Source organism: Anopheles cruzii, chromosome 3 (genome assembly GCF_943734635.1).
Source record: "Anopheles cruzii chromosome 3, idAnoCruzAS_RS32_06, whole genome shotgun sequence".
Classification (NCBI taxonomy): Eukaryota; Metazoa; Arthropoda; class Insecta; order Diptera; family Culicidae; genus Anopheles; species Anopheles cruzii.
Window position 1 is genome coordinate 16,941,773 of NC_069145.1, and position 6,656 is coordinate 16,948,428.

Here is a 6,656-nt window from a genome sequence, read left to right on the forward strand (position 1 = left end):
AATCGGAAAATCCTGTCACAAGTTGCAGAAGGAACGAAATAGGAGTTCCCTGGAGCAGTTCCAGCAAAAGGTCGACAATTTGGAGTCGAGAGAGTGAGACAGAGAGAGAGAAAAAGTCCACAAATGTCCGACGATGACCACTGTGGACCGCTCTCACATAACCACAAACTGACCGTAGCCGGGCTCATAATGGACTCTCGTTAACAAATTAATTATCTCAGGACCCGTGGCTCAGGACACACACCGGAGAATCACGCCTACTGTTATCGCTGTGTAGGAGATGTCCCGGCAAGGGATCGGGGCCGGAACGGACATTCGGACCGTTAATTATGTGACAACCGTTTTGGACGGCCCGACGACCACAGAACACGACGGGATGCCCTCGGCCCGGGGCTAGTATCCTTGTAAGGCCCTATTGTACCGCGCGCGCGCGAGAGAGAGAGAGGCGAGAAAAAAACGGCCAACAACATCAAACGACCCACCAAAAAGGATGCTCACCGCGCCGCGGGAGGGACTCGCATAAATTCATTGTGCGGCAATTTTCAGTCGAAACAATGCGAAGAACCGGAGCGAGGATAAAAAGCCGAAGGCAGCCAGAAAGGAGCGACAGGAACTGGGTGTGATAATAGAGTCATAAAAATGCCGCTATTTTGTTGTCCTGCTGCTGCTATTGCTAGTGGTCACCTGCACGACCCCGGCATTGCTGCCTTCGAGCGTTCGCGCCGGACACACCGGAAGTCCGAGTCGCTTTCTTCAACAAAAGGCCCGTGTCTCCCGTGGCCACACTTTAGTCCTGCCGCTGCTTGACATCCCCGGACACCCTTCGGACTTGAAAGGCCCAACTGCGGTTCGTGTCCTGTTGCATGCGGGGCGTGAAAAGTGCAAGTCAGCCACAGTAGCCAGCAGCGCAGCTGGCGCACTGTTTTGCTGCTGCGAAGGTGGTGGCTACCGAAAGGGTCCTTTCGGGTCCAGGGTCCTTTTTGCCACACTCGCAGTTCCGGTTTTTTTCCCCGGCACGTAACGATCTGTTAATTGATTCAAATCACATCAATTAGTCGCCCGTTAGCGTGGGTTGCTTTGCACCGAATCGAAACGATTTCGCCTTTCGACGATCGACGGCTAAAGTGACAGATGTGACAGAGTGTAGGCCTATCAACGTTGGAATATTCGCTCAGCGGCGCAGTAAGCGACGCTCAATTTATGATTTTACTTTTAAAATGTTGGAATCAAATAAGACTACGTAATACAGTACGCAGTTTAGGAGGGCAATAAATTGAGGTTATGAATGACGTATCGATCTCGATGAAACTCGAGACCAACCATGTGCTCGCGTAACGATTTAAGAGAAGCGTAAAAAGGATTTAAACATTGCACTTTGAAGCCGTCCAATTTAAGCCTTCCTTTAGGCTCGTCGTTTTAAAAGGTAATAAATAATAAAAAGTGCTTTAAAATTCCACAGGCTGCCAGCCAATCAAATTTAGTACCTCTCGTACGATTGTCTGCGTGCGTGGTTATTTATAAATTGCATTTTAAGTGCATTCACTGCGCTAGACGCACCCTCCTAAAATCGGTTTTGATGACAAATCCGTAGCCGCAGGATGGGAATAAATAATATTGAATTACTCGCTGGGGTCCCCTGTCGCCGATGCTTTCTTAAGCCTCCGCCCATCCGTCCAACGGGGTTATGAAATCGAATCCTTTTCAAATTCCGGCCCACCGGAAGCGGTGGTGGCGGATTGTCATAAAATTATGGTAGCCACCGGCACAGGTCTTCCCCAATTCGGCAAAGAGGATCGGCACCGTTTCTTTTTTTTTGTCCAACGCAATTAGGGACCATAATTTTGGTGTAAAATCTTAATGTCATGTGAAAGGAAAAAAACCCCGGGTGGCCCTAAAGAGCTACAAAATTTGTCATCCAGTTGTTGATAGTTTGTCACCTCGGCGGCCGCGGCGGCGCGAAAAGCCTTTGGTCGGAACTGTGTTCGACGGGAGCATCTTCGGGGAAAAGGGCCCGCCACCGCGCCGTCGGAAAGTGTTAATTAATCCCAATAGTTTACGGTAGCCCTCTGCACCCGAATGTATCACCCCGAAAAAGGGGGAAAAAGTTACACATTTTTTGTGATCCTCTAAACTCTTTTTGCTTTGTTTCTGGAGCGCGTTTTTTGTGTGATGTTATTTCACTCCAATTGGTGTTTTATTGGTTCTTTGTAGAGTGAATTCCAAAGTTAAGAGGCCAACACCCCGGGCCTCAAGAGAGGGTACTTTCCAAATTGAACACAAATTTGACTCGAAATTCCTGTAAACTCTCTCTCTCCCTCTCTCTGTTGCTCCCCTCGCGATGTGCGCACCGAAAGGGGTCCGATGCCGTTCCTGCCTTTTTGCTAGGGAGTGCCTTCGATTTGACGCCCGGTTTGCTCGGTTTGATCCTTGTACTTTATGAGCAAACATGTGTCACGGTGTTATGTTTTCCGTGTCCTCTCTGACGAAAGTGGAAGATCGTCGGCACCGCCCGGGAAGACATTCGGGAACATTAACCATCCGCGCCGCGCCAGCAACCCCAATCCGGAGCCCACAGCTTGCGTGTCCGGGTCCGGGATGACCGGGGAACTTTAAACTGTTGGGTGAATTTTCCACCCGATTGATGGAAAATCGATACTTCCTGTGAGTGTCGAAACGTTGTGCCTGCCACTGACTGGATGTGTGTTTTGACTCGACCGATTCTGCACGCTCGGTGGACGGACGGGCACAGGACCGATTTCCTAGTACGCTTGTAACAATTGATGTACGTATGACAGGTTATTGACAGTGAAGGATTAGTTTCTGATGCGCAACAGGACCGATCGGGTTCGAGGGGGCCCATGTTAAACGTCCGGACGACGCTCGGTTGAAAGACCAAGATGGACCTTCCCGGGATGGAAATTCGAAAACTCTATGATGAATCATTTGTTGCGACGTAAAAGAGTTATTTAATGCGATTCGTTGAATTCCTAAGTGGACTTTCATAACGTTTGTTATCATACTTATAATACGCAATATCAGAAAGACTTTTAATTCGGCCACGTATGTAGATGCAATAATTCATTCTTTGCGTAACAGGCGCTATTTGCGTCAACGATCAGGGTCCGGATCAAGTTTACCAAACCCATCCCAAATAGGCGTGTGCTACGAAATAGACCCATCGGGGTTCAGACATTCGCTCATTTTTCAAACACCAACAGATGCAGGTTGTGGTGCGTCCAGGCCGCTTACCAATCAAGCTCCTGTCAGACGCGGATGATCGTCGCGCCAGAAACGATCTATCTCGCAACGTAAGACCTCGCCGGTTAGCTTAAGATCGCACTTCGCGCGATGATGATTTTGGCGGCTGCCGGCCTCGTAAATTAGACGCGTTCCATTCGGAATCGGTGAATAAATAAACAGATTAGAAGCATTTGTTTGACAAGCCATCATCTTCAGCTAAAACGCTGTTCAATATTTATGTTTCTTTTTGCTTCGTTGCGCCAAGCTGCGCCAAGAGATCGCCGCCGACGGAGCAGCACAGCAGGTCTATCTATCGAGAGCCGAAAAAAAACAGTCTAGCACCGCCCGAACGAAGCGCAGCTCATTAGAGCTCAGTTTTACATCTGTTTTCTAGTCGATGAAGTTTGTGGTGTCGATCGCGAGGGTGGATCGAGAAAATTGAACCCTGAAGGCCATTAAAAAGTTCCAAAATATCTTAGTCTCGGCGGCGTCGGTTGCTTGTTTTTTGTTTCAACTGTCGTGGCCATTCCGGGGTGGGGTGGATTTTTTATGCAACTCCGCGATCCGGCACCCTCCTGGGTGTGGATATTTGTGGACCCTCTAAACGGTGGACCGGCTTCCATGGAGAGGCTCAACGCCGCCGCGTTTGGGGTACCGCGTCCGTCGATTTTCAGACCACTCCGGGATCCCGAATGCATGCATCACTCGCGCCGCGGTGATTTATGAGCCTTCGGGTGGCAGTCAGATTATGATGGAGGTTTAAGTACATGCTGCGCTGCGGCGTGGTATTGGTTTTGCTTCGGCTTTTTAGCAGCAACAGCAGCAGCGGTTCCTGTTTGTTTTTATGAGTTTAAGCCCGAAGACCGAATTAACAAGGCAGTGCTTAAGCCACGACAGATCACAGCCTGCGCGGTGCAGGTTTACCTAGCAAGTGGGAATCCTACTGTGAAAAAACGAATAAATACGATCATTAGGGTTTTTTTTGTTTTTTGTTAAAGAAGTTTAAACTTTCCATCCCAAAACTGTCTGTATTTTGTAAAAGTTTTATTTTGATCAGGCTAGCGCATATAAATAAAATATCAAAGCGAAGCACAAACGAGGACATATCGTATCAACGGGTCCAAGCAGGCTAAAAAATGGCAGGACTTTCAACTCGTTGCCAAATGAAGTGATCGTTGCCATCCTTCAGCCAACGTGAGTTGAGGCGCCGTTTTAATTAATTCATTTCTGGCCCCCCGTGTCGTCGGCGGTTCTGCAGCTGCAGCCAACAGACCATTCAAATTGTGGCGTCCAGACACCAGCAAGCCAGCGAGCGAGCAGACTGGAGACCCACCAAAGGACCGAAGGAGGCCCGAGGACGATGAACCAATGGACGGTGTCCCATCATTGTGGCTCCATCAATTATTCAGCCGGACGCAGCCGGAGCCGGTGCCTGACACATCCGGACCGGCAGGACCCTCAGACACTTCCGATTCACACACACATCCTTCAGAACCGTCCGCGTGGAGAAGCTGAAGCGATGTGTGAATTTAAACTCATAATTACGTAAAAGCTTTTAGTCATCACCCACGGCCCCGTGCTCCGAGTGGGGTGGAAAAAATGGCGCCAAGGATATCTCTTGAGAGACTTTGAAGTCTCCAAAAATTATATGATCCATCAACGTCTCGAACTTGAAGCAAAATTACCACACACAAAAGCTGCTTTCAGCCGGGTTCCGGACAGTTGCTAAAAATATCGCCAAATTGTGTTATTAGCATAGCGTAACTCAAAACAAAACCGCTCGTGTGTATCGTTTTGAAGCCATTTTGTCAGTCAGTGCTTCATTCTGGTTCGCTGTTCCACACCCGCCTTCCACCCCCCCGGGGAGCGAAAAGTGTCTAATCGGATGAAACCGACTGCAATTAACCGTAATGGCACCGTCAAGGCAACCACCTGGGTACGGCGTGAGAGAAATATGAGCGATCTCAGGCGGGCAGGTTCTAGGTGTCACTCCGGTGCCCCACTCGGTTCATCAAACCCCCGGGCTGGGCTGGCTATGAAGATGTCAACGTGAAGTTCTTCATAAGTCGCCCGGACGAGCTCACATGGTGCGGCGTCCGCGGTTGGGTCCGGCTCCGGGCCGCGTTTTGTCTTGCACTCCGCTAATGGAACACGAACCGAGCGCAGAGAAGACTCCACTCGAGAGAGAACTTGAGATTACGGCGGTGCTGCGGCGGTGATCGTCCATCCATTTCGAAACTGTTCCCTGTTTTTGCTGCCCTTTTATCACTCGGCACGGCGAACTGCAAACTGTCTCTCGTCTTGTCTCACGCGCGGTGTGTCAGACGTTTAAAAGCTGCAAACACTACGCCAAGGGACGCACACGCAAGGAGTCTGAAAAACGTCTGAAACAAACAAAACAACCTTACTCTGACAATCGATCGCTCGAGGGTGTCGATCCACGGCACCGGGCGCGCGCGCGCGAAGGAGCAACGATGATTAATTTATGTTGATTTTGCGCCCGGCCGGCCCGTGGCCGATTCGCCGATGAAGCGCGAACGCGTGAGTTATGTGATGGACAAGGTGGAATTCCAATCCCAGAACGGACCGCCGACATCGGCTAACGATCGCGCAGCCCCAAAACCCTTCGGCCATCATCCTTCGGTCCCGCGGAACATAAAAAGGCCGAAAACGGAATCAGAACATGGCCGGAGCGTGCTCAGCTGAGCTGGCTTCAGCAGCCTCAAGAAAGTTACACCTTTTCTCACCTTTTCCATTGAGCCGAGACGCGCGGCCGAGAATGCTGCGGGTCACCGGCGGGCGTCGGGCGGTGGAAAAAGTACATTAATTTTCTTTGATCACCAATCCAGGGGCATGCTGGAGGCCGTGAGATGATCGGCTCTGGTCGCCGGAGCCGTGATTAGAACTGGAGCCCCGTTCTTTAACGCCTTGACGCCGGTATGCGCTCTCAGATGGGCGCAGCATATTTCAAAGCATGGTTTCTGTGGTTTTGTTTTGATTCCACCAACTGAAGCCGCCGCCCCAGGAGATCGACCGAGAGACAGAGAGAGATAGAGAAAGGCAGCTGATGTATGTTCGAAATGACTGATTGTCTCGTGTGTTTAGTAACGGAATTCTTTCGAAACGAAAGAATTCTTGGTGCGGCGTGATCGGCGTCAGCGTCGTGATCTGATAATATTTCTTCCGCGCCGGGTATTGCGTTATCTATGGTTCGTGTGATTCAAATAACATCGATTGATATAAGAAATATGCAACAAAAATCGATTTACCTATTAATAATAAAATTTATAATTATTAATTAAAGAGAGGTCCTATTGTATCCTTAGTCGCCAGTTTTTAGTATCCTTCGCTGTCAGTCCTTGTGTCCTAGAAGCACCGCTGTTACCGTTGAACGGCCAAAGTGCTTAAGGTGACTT